Genomic DNA, 13,509 nt, shown 5'->3' with positions numbered 1-13,509 from the left:
GGTTCCACAATGGCCCTTTGGTGTCACAAGGCCTTGAAGTGTCATAATAGTCTCAGTGGGTTCCCCAGCTGCTTCACAATGGCCTCCTTGGTTCCATGATGCCCCGTGGCGTAACAATGGTATCCTTGCTTCCACACAGTCAGAATGGCCCCGTGGCCTCATGGAGCCCCACAGTGTCCCTATGATCCCCTTGATTCCACCAGGCCCTGCCGTGCTACAATGACCCCTTGGTTATACAAGGCCCTGCAGTGTCACAATGGCCCCTTGGTTCTGAAGCGTGCAAGAGCCTAATACTAAGAGAAAGGCTCCAAAAAACGCTTCGCCATTATCACTGCTCAACACCGGAAAGGCTTCAAAAGTGCTTCGTCATTATGGCTGCTTGTCAGAATCACTTTTGAATGCCTGGAAACTACGCGCCGTACGGGCCGTGCATAGCCTGCCTTGAGGCCCATAAAAAGGAAGGCAAATCTGGTGCAAAATGTGGAGGCGAAAGCGAAAGGTAGAATCCCTGCCCTTTGCCTTTTCCCCCACCACCACCATCGCCTGCCGTGAGACACCCTGAGGCCTCCGGGAGCCGACGCCGCCTGCCTGGGGAGAACCCCCCAATCCTTCACCCCTGCACTGAAATCCCGAGGGAGTTGTGCAACCCCTAGCCCTGCTCCTTCGTCCCAGGCGGACCCAGGTTCAGCTGCAAGCATCGAGCCTGCATCTCGGAGCATGGGCCGCCGCTTTCCAGCCAAACTGCTCCAGAGATGGGAAGAGGCAGATAAGACCCTTCAAACAGCAGAAAAAAAAAGGCAAAAACTTCTCCACTTCCCCCACCCTGTCTCAGCAGCAACAAAGGTAGCACAGTGTGGTGGTGACTTATCCTATGCTTTTTAGAGTAACCTTGGCTTTTTCTAACTTTTCTCTACTTTACTCTTTCTTTGCCTCTCTTACCATTAGATAAACAGATACCCATTTTTTTGGCACCAACATTTAATCTCGTTTGGTTTTAATCTGGTCTTTGGGAATATTTTGAACCTTCAAAGTTCTTTCCTTTTTATACTCAGAGATTTTGTTTTCTTTGCCCTTCTGGGTATAAATCAGATAGTAACAAAGTGTCATAATGCTCTCTGCGCTTCCATGAGGCGCCACAATGTCCCAATGGACTTTTGGTTCCATGAACTTTCGTACTGTCAGCAACAGTCTCCTTGGGTCCGCAGTGTCACAATGGACCCTTGGCTCCATGAGGTTCCGTAGCGTAACATGGACGCCTTGATTCCATGAGGTTGTGGAGTGTCACAATGATCTCCTTGGTTCTGCGGCCCTGCTGTGTGACAATGGGCCTGTGGTTCCATGAAGTTCTGTACTGTCAACCATGATCTCCTTGCTTGCACAGTGTCATAACTGACCCTTGGTTCCATCAGGTGCCTGGCCTCCAACAGCCTCTAAGAGACCCTTACGGCCCCTCAAGGCCCCTCACAGCCCCTCATGACCCCTCAATGCCCCTCACAGCTCCCCATGGCCCCTCATGGCAGCTCACAGTCCCTCACAGTCCCCCACAGTTCCTGGCCCCTCATGACCCTTCACAGCCCCTAACAATCTCTCATGGCCCCTCACAGCACCTCATGGCCCCTCAAGGCCCCTCACAGCCCCTCACGACTCCTCATGACCCTTCACAGCCCCTAACAAACCCTCATGGCGCCTCACAGCCATACACAGCCCCTCATGGCCTCTCACAGCCCAAGGCGTGGGACTCCTCCCGAAGGAGAAGAGATAGGGCTTTGCTTGTTCTCCTGTTATTTTGATCACTTCACAGTGATGAGTAAAGGAAGGCTGAAATGGAGCTTTTCCCCAGCACTTCCCTCGGGGATAATTGCGGGGCTGAAGCTCTGTGCTGGCGCTGGCCCAAGTGGGAACATCACACAGCCCCCCACAGCCTTTGCTGTCCCCCGTGTCCATTCCCTGTCCCTGAGACCTGCCCAGCTCTGCCAGCAGCAGGAGCCACAGTGCAGTGGGCCCTGTACTGGCACAGCCGGGGCTCCCGGCCAAGAGCAGCAGCAGCGCCAGCCCCTTCCCACCTGCTTGTGCCTCGGATTCCCAAGAGGTTTTTCCCGGTGAATTTCTGGAGAAGAGCAACAATCACCCACAAACAGACCTGATTCCTCAGAGCCCGGCTGTGCTGTGCTGATGCAACCTTCAGAGAAAGAAAGGATCGGATTCCAGCGCTGTTCCCAGCACTGTTTCACTCATCCTCAGGTGACAGCAGGAGGCTTTTCTTGTGTTTGCCTTGGGAATTACAGATCATGGCTGCTCTTCCCCTCCCTTCTGGTTGCCACTTGAATTTTATCTGAAAAACTGCAATTGCCTCTTTTGATCAGTGCTAGCCACAGTGCTTTTCTGATGGGGAATTCAGGTGTTTTGTTGCAGGCATCCTGATTAGCAGATCTTGAAATGTTCACAGGTCCATAAGCAAAAAGTCGAGGAGAATGAAAGCCATACAGGCCACATTCACAGCGCTCAAACACAGCCCTGTTGCTGGTGCTCTTGAAATAGAATCAGCTGACAGAGGCCAGCACAGAAATTGCCTCTGGAGTGTGGAATGAAACGAAAAAATCCACCGGGAGAAAGAGGAAGCAGAACTTCTGCACTCGCTTCATTGCTTCTTCCCAGCAGCAGGAGACGTGGATGTCCAGAGGTACGTCCTGCTGCTGCTGACCACAGTGAGAGCACAGCCTGCTGCCCAGTCCCAGCGGGAACCCGAGCCCAGCCCGGGGAGCTCCCGCAGCGTCGGCAGCTCAGCGGACGCGGTGCCAGGGCCGCAGCCCCGGGGACACGCCCGCCCATTGTGGGGCAGCGGCGCAGGCGCGATGTCCTGCGGCCCAAACTTGCTGCTGCTGCCACGCAAGGCCCATCCTTCTCCCCCTCCTCCTCTCCCAGCACGGCGCAAATTGCACCTCGCGGGATGCTTCCCCGGAGGCTGCTCAGGCGCCCCGCTCCTCTTTCCACCTGAGCGGCACTGCGGAGGAATCTTTGGCGCACTTCCGTAAGCCCGGGCCTGTCGCTTTGTGCTGAATCGGGGATGCAAACGGCCTTGTTAAGAAAGTCAGAAGCCAAGGGAACGGATTAGGAATTATTAGAAAAAAACTACCCTTCTTCCAGGCAAGGTACACCAAGTCATTTCCCACATTTCTCCTTTGCAGATTCTTCCAGTCGTCTGCTCGGAGAGCTCCAGCTTCTTCTGGTGCTTCCCATGAACCGATTGTACTCTTGATTTGCGCACCAACGCACCAGATGTGCAAGCATCTACGCTGAACTCAGAAACCAACTGCCTCTGTCAGACCATTTTCACAGTCCAGGTCACTTGCAAGATGTCCACTGAGAGCTTGGAAGGATTAGCCCACAGCTCTCCACTTCTGGCTGCAGGCTCCGGAGATTCTTTCTCTCCATTCAGCCAGCCTAACAATTGCTGCTACACCCTCCTCCTGTTTCCTTAGCCTAGAACAGTAACGATGGAAACCTTACCCACAGCACAACTCGCTAGTCCACCAGAAGGAGAAAGGACAAGTGTTCAAGCTCTCAAAACCTTCGTCCTGCTTTGCTGCAAGAGTCGTGCTGCACGCACAGTGTGGCAAGCCAAGAGAAGCTGCACGTGATGGCACATCTTGTGACAGGAGCTCCAGCTAGGTCTCCAGGAAAGGGTCTTGAAAAGAGCAAACATCACTGTGGACAAGATTCTTGCAAAAGCAAAACAGCTTCCCAGAAGTGACATGCAAACGGAAAGAAACAGCCCAAGATGTTCCCGGATACTATTAATTGCTTCCCTTCTAGGCTCCCCTTTTCTGTCTTGCACTAGTTCTATCCCACAGTCATTCCAAACTGATCTTACCTCAAAGACCTAGGACTTAGCAAGTTTGAGACACTCTGCAATACCAAGAGCTACACACAGTTTGCCTTCTCCCTGTTTGGCTTTGAAAGCAATGCTGGAGACACCAGAATCCTGCCAATGGAAGATTGTAGAGCGCAGTGCATTGCTCGGCTCTGGCTTCTAGAGACAGGGCATGTGCTCTCATGGGACTGCACCCTCAGCAGTGACAATAGACAGCAGCAGCAACAAAGGTGATTCCCATGACACTGTCGCAGGGCTCAAGACTCCGTGTCTTGGCTTCACATGGCAAAGCTGACTGTTTGGACAGACTCAGCATCCAAACTAGTCAGCTTTTCTACCTGTGTCAATGAACAGCAGGAGAAGGAAACAAGCCAGCAGTTTCTTTGCAGAGAGGGCCTTTGCTCCAGGCTGAAAGTGCTGGATTGGCAGGGAGGAGGCAGACAGCTGAGAGCTGAGCTGCTCTATTGGACTGGCATCAGAACTCGGCAAAAAGAGTGTTTCCATTCTTTTATTTGAATCCTCCTATCGGCAGTCGCCGATTTTCACCTGGAACCGGACAAGAAAACAGCAACAGCCCTGGCGACGAGGGCACCGCGCCGGGCACGGCCCCGCCGCTCCCACTGCCCACGCCGAGCGGCCGGGGAGCAGCGCTGCGCCCCGCAGGGGCTGCACGTCTCCCTCCTCACCTCCTGCTCTGCCCTCCCACGGGGCTGGCTCTGCCTGGCGCTGGCAGGCTCCTCATTCGGCACTTTGCTCTGCTCCAGGCGAAAAGCGCGGACAGCGCTTTGCTTGCTCGTGAGCAAGAGACCGCGGCGCGGGGCGAGCGAGCAGCAAGGGGCAAGTTGCGAGATTGCCGCAAGGAAGAGTTACAATCTGGTGAAGAAGGAGCTAAACAAGACGGTGCGTTTGGCGCGGCTGCGGGAGGAAGAGATGCTCCGTGACTCCGCTTCGGCCCCGGAGCCGAGCGGCCCGTGCTGGCCCGGGGCGCGCGGGGCTCGGCCGCGGGGCGCGCGGGGGAAAAACGGACACCCGGGCAACAGACACACGGACACGCGGACAAACGCTCCCAGCGCTTCAGCGGCAGCGGCGGCAGCAGCAGCAGCGGCAGCAGCGGCAGCAGCAGAAGAGCAACAGGAAGCAGCGGTTCTCCAGACCCTCCGCGTTCCTTCTCCTGCTCCTCCTCTCCTTCTCCCAGTGTCCCGCATCCCCTGTCCCGCTCTCCCTTCAGTGCTCTACCCCCTCCGCCCCTTCCGCGGCCTCCCTCTCCCCATGCCAGGCCGGGCCATGCGCCAGGCCCGCCCCCGGCCCCGGGCGGGGCTTCTCCCTCCCCGCCCCCGGGCGTCCCGCCGCGGTCTCGCCTCCGCCCGGCTCTTGCCGTAGTGGCGGTGGCGCTGCTGGGCGGGCATCAGTGCCTGCCTCTTGGGCGGCATTGCCAGCCTCTGGCTCCGGCCGGCCCGACTCCGGCGCCGGCGCCGGCCCCGGCTCCTCCCGGGACCCGCCGAGGACACAGACGGCGCGGCCGCTCCCGCCGCGTCCGCTGCGTCTTCCCCGGTCCGAGCTCTTCCGCTCGGCAGCGCGGCCCCCGCCCCCGAGCCGCCGGTGTCCGCTTCGAAAGAGGCAACATGTGGGGATACCCGGCCCGGGGCGGTTGAGGAGCGGCCGGAGGCCGTTTCTGGCCCCGGGCCGAGCGCTGACAGCCGCGTCTCGCCGGCAGGGAAGGCGCAGCAGGGCCTGAAGGAGCGCTACCGGCTGGGTTCGCTGCTGGGGCGCGGCGGCTTCGGCAGCGTCTTCGCGGCGACGCGGCTCTCGGACGGCGCCCCGGTGAGTGGCGGGGCCGGCGGCGGGCGCAGGAGGAGCGGGGTGGAGGAGGGCGCAGGAGAAGGAGGATGGGGCTCGGCAGGGCGGGCGGCGAGCTCAGCCTGCTGCTCCCCTTGGCTTGCAGGTGGCCATCAAACGGGTGCCACGGAACCGCATCCGTCATTGGGGCGAGCTGGTGAGTGAGCGGGGGGAGGAGGGGGGTGGTGGGCAGCGGGAGAAGCCGGGGCGTGACGGGCGGGGATAAGCCGAGGCCGGGAGGGTGGAAGGCGGCAGGACGCCTCGGGGGAGAGCGGGCGTGGGGGCAGCGGAGGGCGCAGAGCATCCCGGGCTGGGCAAGGGCTTCCCGAGGCCTGGCACGGCATCAGCCCCACTGACGGCATCGTGCTCCTCCCGCAGCCCAACGGCACTAGCGCACCACTCGAGGTCGTGCTGCTGGACAAGGTGTCCACCGGCTTCCCTGGTGTGGTGCAGCTCCTCGAGTGGCTCGAGCTCCCCAACAACGTGGTGCTGGTGATGGAGCAGCCGGAGCACTCTCAGGACCTGCTTCATTTTATTCGAGCGCAGGGCTTCCTGTCAGAGGAGGTGGCACGGGAGCTGTTCTGCCAGGTCCTGGAGGCCGTGCGGCACTGCACCAGCTGCGGGGTCCTTCACAGGGACCTGAAACCAGAGAACATCCTGGTTGACCTAGCCACCGGCCAGGCCAAATTGATTGACTTTGGCTGCAGCACCCGCCTGCAAGACACAGCCTACACCTGCTTTGCAGGTGAGTCCCCGCCGGGGTAGGCTCCCGGTGCCGGCATATCGCGGCCCAACCTGGCTGTGGCAGCGGGGATTCTCCCTTTTGATGCCAGGACCGAGTGTTCAGCCCAGTTGCTTTTGAGGGCGGGTGGCCGGGGGCCCATCTTCCAGCCCTGCTGGCAGCCTTTGCCAGCCACTCTGCCCAGGACTGGCACTGGGGCTGGGGCAGCCAGCGTGACAAAAACGCACCCGTGGGTGGGGGTAGCAGGGGGGGGGGGCCCAAGCTGTGCACCCGCTGGTTTGGCGTGCGGGCGAGAAAGGGCTTGGACTGCTCAGCTCGCCTTGTTTGCCTTGGCTTCAGAATGTTTTTTGGGGCAATGCAGGCAGGGAGGGTGAAAGCATGGTTTTCCCCCCCGGCACTGAGCAGGTTTTCCCTTTGCGTGGAATGCTCGGGCCTTGCCAGGGCTTCCACTGCCCTCTTGCGACACCGGTGGCTTCTTTTCCAACCCCCAGTTTGTCCACAAGTCACAGGCGCTGGTGAGAGGGCAGCAGGTCACACCGCGTGCCACTGGTGCGGCCCCCGCGTGCCCAGGGATGCTGGGGCAAGGCTCCGGGAGCAGGCAGCATCCCCCTCTCTATTGTGTAGGAACACCATCGTACAGCCCCCCGGAATGGAACCACTTTGGCTGGTACTACGGCGAGGCAGCGACCGTCTGGTCCCTGGGCATCATGCTGCACCAGATGGTCTGCGGGCAGCACCCATTCCCGAAGGGCCGGAATATCAGCTGGGGCCAGCTGTTGCTCCCACAGCGGCTCTCTCAAGGTGGATGCTCATCTCTGCGGCACGGGGGGAATAGCGGTGCTGGGAGACAGCAGCGGGCTCATGAGCATCCTGCTCTGGCAGCTGCCGAGGAGGTGGCACATGCCCCGCTCTCCTGCTCTCCTCCAAAACAAAGAATGGATGGGCAAGTTCAGGCACAGCTCGGAACCCCCATGGCGTGGCCTGGGCATGGCAATAGTGGGGCAAAGCGGACAGGAGCCTTCTGCAACTGACCGGCACTTTCTGGTTTCTCCCCGCAGACTGCAAGGAACTCATCAGATGGTGTCTGTCCCTGCACTCCTTGGACAGGCCCTCATTAGAAGACCTGTTGGGTGATCCTTGGCTGCAGGATATTCATCATCCATAGAAGAAGGGAGAGAGCCACAGGCACACTTTGATCCAGGGAGCTGGTAAGTTACAGCTCCACACGTGCCTTGGCAAGAAGAAGCCCAGAAACGCAGGCTTTTCTGCCCTGCCTGTATCACTGCGCAGGGGTCATCAGATGGGAACACGCAGCCCTTGTGCTGGAGCTGAGCTGCTCTTCCCAGCACTGGTGGCCGCCGTGCAAGCTGCTTTTGCTTGTCCTGCTTCACTGACAGCCGGGGCCCTGGGCGAGGCACTGACAGCCTGCTCTCAGCCGCAGGGAAGAAGGAGCCCCTGGAGAAGCTGTACCAGGTGGGGCTGCTGCGTCTGGAGACATGGAGGATGACATCAAGGACGACAAGCTCTTCCTTGACCTGGCCACCGGCAAGCTGAAGATGATGGGCTTCGATTCTGGCACCTTCTTCAAAGCCAGGCTCCACAGCGAATTTACAGATGAGTCCACACCCAGGGGGATGCTCCCAGATTTGGGCATTGCACAGCCTGGCCGAGAAGCAAAGGTTCCCCCCTTTGCTGGGGCGGATGCAGCTAATCCTTCAGCCGGCTGCCAAGCTGCTTTTCGGCAGGGCGGGCGGGATGGGCTGGGGTGCTTACGAAATGGGAGTCGGCCCCTGGCCCTGCCAACAGCCCCCACCACCCACTGTTCCCCGGGCTGGGGCTGGGGCAGGCAGCCCGACACAAACAAGCCCCCATGGCAGGAGCAGAGGTGGCACTCCAGGAGCTGTGCACGGGTTGCTTTGTTTTGCAGGAAAAGAAGGGCTTGGGCTCCTCCACTCCCCTTGTTTGCTGTGGGCTCGCCGTGCCTGTTGGGGGGCAGTGCAGGGGGGAAGGGAGAAAGCGTGGGCTTCCCTCACCCGTGGGTGGGTTTTTCCCCAGCATGTAGGGAAGGTTGGGCCTTGCTCAGGCCCCCGACAGAGAGAAGATTTTTTACCTTTTTTCTTGTTTCTCCTTTTTGTCTGTAATGCCTTTTCTTTAATTTGTTGTTTTTCTTCAAGGAAGCGTTGTAGGTGGTGTCCAGTCTGGATCGGGAAGTGCTTGGGAGCAGCTGCGGCGTGGATGGGACGTGGCCTTGGAGAAGGCCGAGGACATGACTTGGGAGCAGCTTTTCTTCCGGCGGCGGGTGGCGTGCGGTGGGTCCCCGTCTTCTTGGCACGGCTGGGATAAGGGCTTTTGGGAGGTGGCAGCGAGCACAGGAGCATCCCGCTCCGGGCAGCTGCTGAGGAGGTGGATCTGCCACGGCTGGCTGCGGGCGCTGGCACGTGTCCTGCCCTCCTGCTCTCCTGCCAAAGGCAGCAGGGATGGGCGGCTTCGGGCACCGCTCTGAGCACGGCCAGCACGGCCTGGGCACCGCGGGCGGCTGGGACAAGGGGGACAGCAGCCTTCAAGTGACGGGCGGTTTCTGCTTTCTCTCCTTGCAGCCGGGCTCTGTGGATGCTGAGGCTGCTCTGGGCTCCGCCAGGGCTCTGCTGCGGCTCAGCACCGGGCCGGAAGAAGCCAAAGAAGAACCGGTGTGAGCTTCAGCAGAGACGTGCCCGAGCATTTCGGCAACGCAGCTCAAGCCTGCAGAGTGCACGCCTCCAGGGGAAAACATGACACCCCCCCGCCCAAAATAAACTTGTTCAATAACTTGTGAAATGAAATCAATCTGGGATGACCCCAAATGACATTTTTCAGCTTGCTCAAGCTTTAGCTCAGCCCTTCTCTGCACAGTTCTCTGCCCCACCTGCCTTTTACTTCACAAGTGCTCCCTCTTTTCCCCTAGTGAGTTGCCAGCTCAGGGCAGTCTCTGTCGCACTGTAGCCTTCCTTGATGTCCCTGACTGCGAGGAGGAGCGAGCCTCAGGTTTAGGGACTCATCCTTTCACTGGCAGAAGAACAGCAATGTCTCAGAGGTCCGGTGAGACCTGAGTATCATTCAAGAGCTGCCCTCCAGGCCTCAGCTCTCCTCACTGTTAGCTTCCCACTGTCACTTTTCCTCGTCCTTGCAGCAGGATGAGCTCTGTGAATGCCCTTGACCCTCCCCACTCCTGCCAGCCCAGCCACCCAGCTCAGTTTGGCTTAAGCTGAAGCTTCTTTGTCTCCTCTGGCACGCCAGTGCAGTTCCCTCTGCGGGGAGCAGCAGCCCCAGAGCACAGCAGGCAACAGCGCAGGCCGCAGCTGCACCAGCTCCCCTCCACGCGTGGCTGGGCTCTTGGTGGCAACTAAATGCTCCCTGTTTGCAGCTGTCACTGGAGGATGACCCCAGGGCAGAGCCCAGCCGGGCTCCCAGTGCATCCCCCGGAGCTTGGGGCAGACAGTGGTCCCAGAGCTGAGGTTAATGGTGCGCAGCCGGCGCCGTGGCTCGCAGTCAGTGTTTGCAAGTGTTGCCTTCTCACCTCCTGCAACTTGTGGGGAAAACGAGCTGTGCGGCCGGGCCAGCACTGCCCCTCTGGGCAGTGACAAGGCTGAAGGTCTTTGCTGTTGCCGAGGAGGTGGCATTGAGCCTTAGCAGGGCCTGGCAGGTGCGGAGCCGGATCTCGCCTGCTGCCCGGGGCTCGCTGCCCGCCAACCGCCCCCAGCCGCCGCGCTCCGTTCTGCAGGGACAGAAGGCTCTGGCTGCACAAGGGTTCCCATAATGTCTTTGTACCCGTGGCTGCGGAACGAACACGGAGAGGGAAAGTGTCAGTCACGTTGCTTGCACATTCCTTCCTTTAGATACAAGACACATCTGTGCACAGCCCCGTGTACAGATCTCTTCAAAGGATAGGCAGGGATAGAGATTTCCCACATAGCCCTTCTTTGGCGTAACTCACCTTGTAAGCTGGCATCCGGGGCATTTTTGTCCCAGCTCTGTGTGAGTAGGTGTCCAAGAGCTGAAGTGAGCAGCATTTAGAAGCAGTTTCAAGATTTCTAGTCAGGAAGTGGAGCTGACAAGCATCTGTGTAACTCACCGTATTCATCGGGAGGGGCTGCTGGTTCTTTAGGAATATGGCACAATGGAGACACGAGACCGGGGAAAATCCCAGCTCTCTGTGGATTTGTGCAAAAGGGGGAAGCAGCAGAAACACTTTGTGTCTGCTTGTGCGGACACAAGGTCCAAGGAGCTGGGGTGGCAAAGGGTGGCCTGGGCTGGTGGCAGGTTAAGTCCTGTTTCATGTCATCATAGAGTGGCACAGGACAAAGCTAAAAGCACCCACAGCCACACTGATGAAGTCTTTCTGATGCTGCACATCCTATAGGAAATTGTTGCTGTCACACAATCCATTGGTATTTCTAACTTTTCTTTGCAATACTTTAGGTCCAAGTTTCAAACTGCAATATTTTTACACTCAAGACACGGTCATGCACAATCCATATTTCAATTTCCTATTGCTTCAACCACAATTTAAAATAACTTAATATTGGCAACAAAACCCAAAACCTTTAAAAAAAGGATGCTGAGGTCAGTGAGATGGATCCATGCCATCAGCACATTTGCAAAGTAAATAACTTAGTTCTCTTTTTAAAAGGATCAGTTACCTCTTAATCCAAAGTTACAAAAGATTTTTCACTACACATTTGGTTTTTTTCTCTTTCATATTTTTTCTGGTTTTTCTTTTTTCTTTTTTTTTTTAAAGAGATAACACATCTTTAAAAAGGATTGTACAGCAAAATGAGATGCATTTCTGCTCAACAACGCAAACGTAGGCTCCTCCTCTGTTTCCTTTTGTCTGGATACCCTGAAGAAAAAAACCTAGCAGACACCAGCAGAGGTGTAAACTGGTTGCTTTGGACTAAAGTGAAGTTCAGCACTGGTGACATCCTGACCCAGTCAAGAGTTGCAGAATTCTTTTGCAGATCTCGAACCATGTGCTTGCGGGCACAGCACCTGCAGTGCTGATGCACCAGTGCACGAGAATAACTCTGTTATTGCCCCACCGAATTTGGGCTCTGCCCAAGAAGGAGGTGCTGCAGTCCTTTGCTCCTCGTTCCCGTGTGGAGCAGCTCCCTTCCTGCTGGCTGAGCTGCTCAGGCAGAGCCCGGCAGCTCCTGACACTGAAGGGCTGAGGCCTTTCCCCTGCTGCTGTGCTACAGACGGATTTAGCAGCATTGCTTAACGTGGCGATACACAGCGGGACCAAAAGCAGTTGCCTTTGTAGACCTTAAGCTCAAAGGTGAAAAATCTCAAGAGACGAGGATGGAAGAGACTCGCAGGCTGCCTGTTTGCTGTGCTGCCCCACTTGTGAGCGGCCCAGCCTTGCGTGAGGCAGAGTGAGAACAAGGGGCAGCTCCCTCCCAGCCCCTCAGCCAAGGGGCCCCTCCAGTCCCGGGGTTTGGGGCACCATCAGAACCTTCCAAGCAAAGGTTCTCTTTGAACTTGCTCATTAATGAAATGCGCATGGTCATTAGTGCTCTGATAGATGTATCCACCCATTAGTGAAACATGGATTGACCTTTCTGTATTTGGAAGCTGGACAAGGCCACAAAATCTGACATCTGGCCTTGTTCGGGCTGTATGGTCAAAGTCAACTCCCTTGCTTCCTCCTTGAGCCCTGGCCAGGCTTGGGGAGAAACCAAGCAGGAGAATGAAACCTGATATTCCCACACTAGAAGTGCTGTCGGTTTGTCAGTTCAACACTATCAAAGCTGGGCCCTCTCCCAGCGAGGTTGGAGCCTCACCTGTGGCTGGAGGCAGCTGCAGGAATTCCCAGTGTCCGTGAATGGCTCTCCAGTCCTTGGCTGGGACAGCTTCCCCCAGCTGATGGGTGCATGTGGGCGATGGTAAAGTCTGAGGGGAACTGCTGCTGTCTCTTTCGTAATCACTACGGGCAATCTTTGGCTGTGATGATTGGGTGCATTGCTGAGCTTCTCCTTTTGTGATTCTTTGCTGCTTTGAACTACAGTAAATGACGCTGATTCCTTGAGTTGGTGTCTGTGTCTTTGGTGCTGACCCTGCCCACTGGTACAACAAATTTGGTATAGTCTGGCCGGATCACAACAAAATGCTGCTTTTTAAATGAAAGTGTAAGGAATCAGTCCCATCCAAAATTCCCGGATGGGAAGATCTTCCCGAGGGTTTGCTGGCTGTGGCGTGGGCTGAGGTCGGAGCACCGTGCGAGCAATGAGGACGTCAATTGAAAGAAGCTGAAGCACTGGATGTATTAGAATGCATCCAAAAATTGCATATGGGAAAAGGAAAAGAACTTGTGGGTTTGGGAAGATGAGGGTGAATTTTGTTAACAGCATCTCGGAAACAGCACCAACAGAAGGAACGCTTGTTGTTGAAACACTCCCACATGGAGCGACAGAAGAAGTTTTTAATCTTGAGCTTGGATTTGTTGAGCAAAGGAAATAATAATAATAACAACAAGAATAATAATAAAAAGAATTATCTACATGTATATAATTTAATAAAAATCGTATGTTTATGTTTTCACATGTATATAATGACGTTGTGAAATAATGCTCCAAATACCAATTTGTTAGCTTTGGCTGCTCAGGGATATAAGACTAAATACTCTACAGATAATGATTGGCCAGGGCCCCAACATCGCTGGGAAACTGTGTGAGATTGTATACAACAGATGAAGGAGGAAGGGATGAACCTGGCTGTTTCTATAGGGTTTGCTGACGCCAGGACATGGAATGCTTTGTCTGTTACTGTGAAAAATAAAGTGAGTAAGACTGCTGGGTTTTTCATATACCAGACTATCCACAAGCTGCAGAATTGATTGAACAGATGAAGGGGTTGTTAAAAGAGCAGTTGAAAAATATAGGAGATGGGAAGCTGTTGCAATGAAAAACCCACCTCACAGATGTGCTCCATCTCCTTAACAATGGGCCCACTGGGGAAATGGAAACCCCCTAGGTGCGCATGGCTGCACCCAATTTGCAAATACAACCACGGACAGTGACACTCTGAC

This window comes from Coloeus monedula, assembly GCF_965178545.1.
Source record: "Coloeus monedula genome assembly, chromosome: 27".
Classification (NCBI taxonomy): Eukaryota; Metazoa; Chordata; class Aves; order Passeriformes; family Corvidae; genus Coloeus; species Coloeus monedula.
This window is presented reverse-complemented; position numbering follows the sequence as displayed.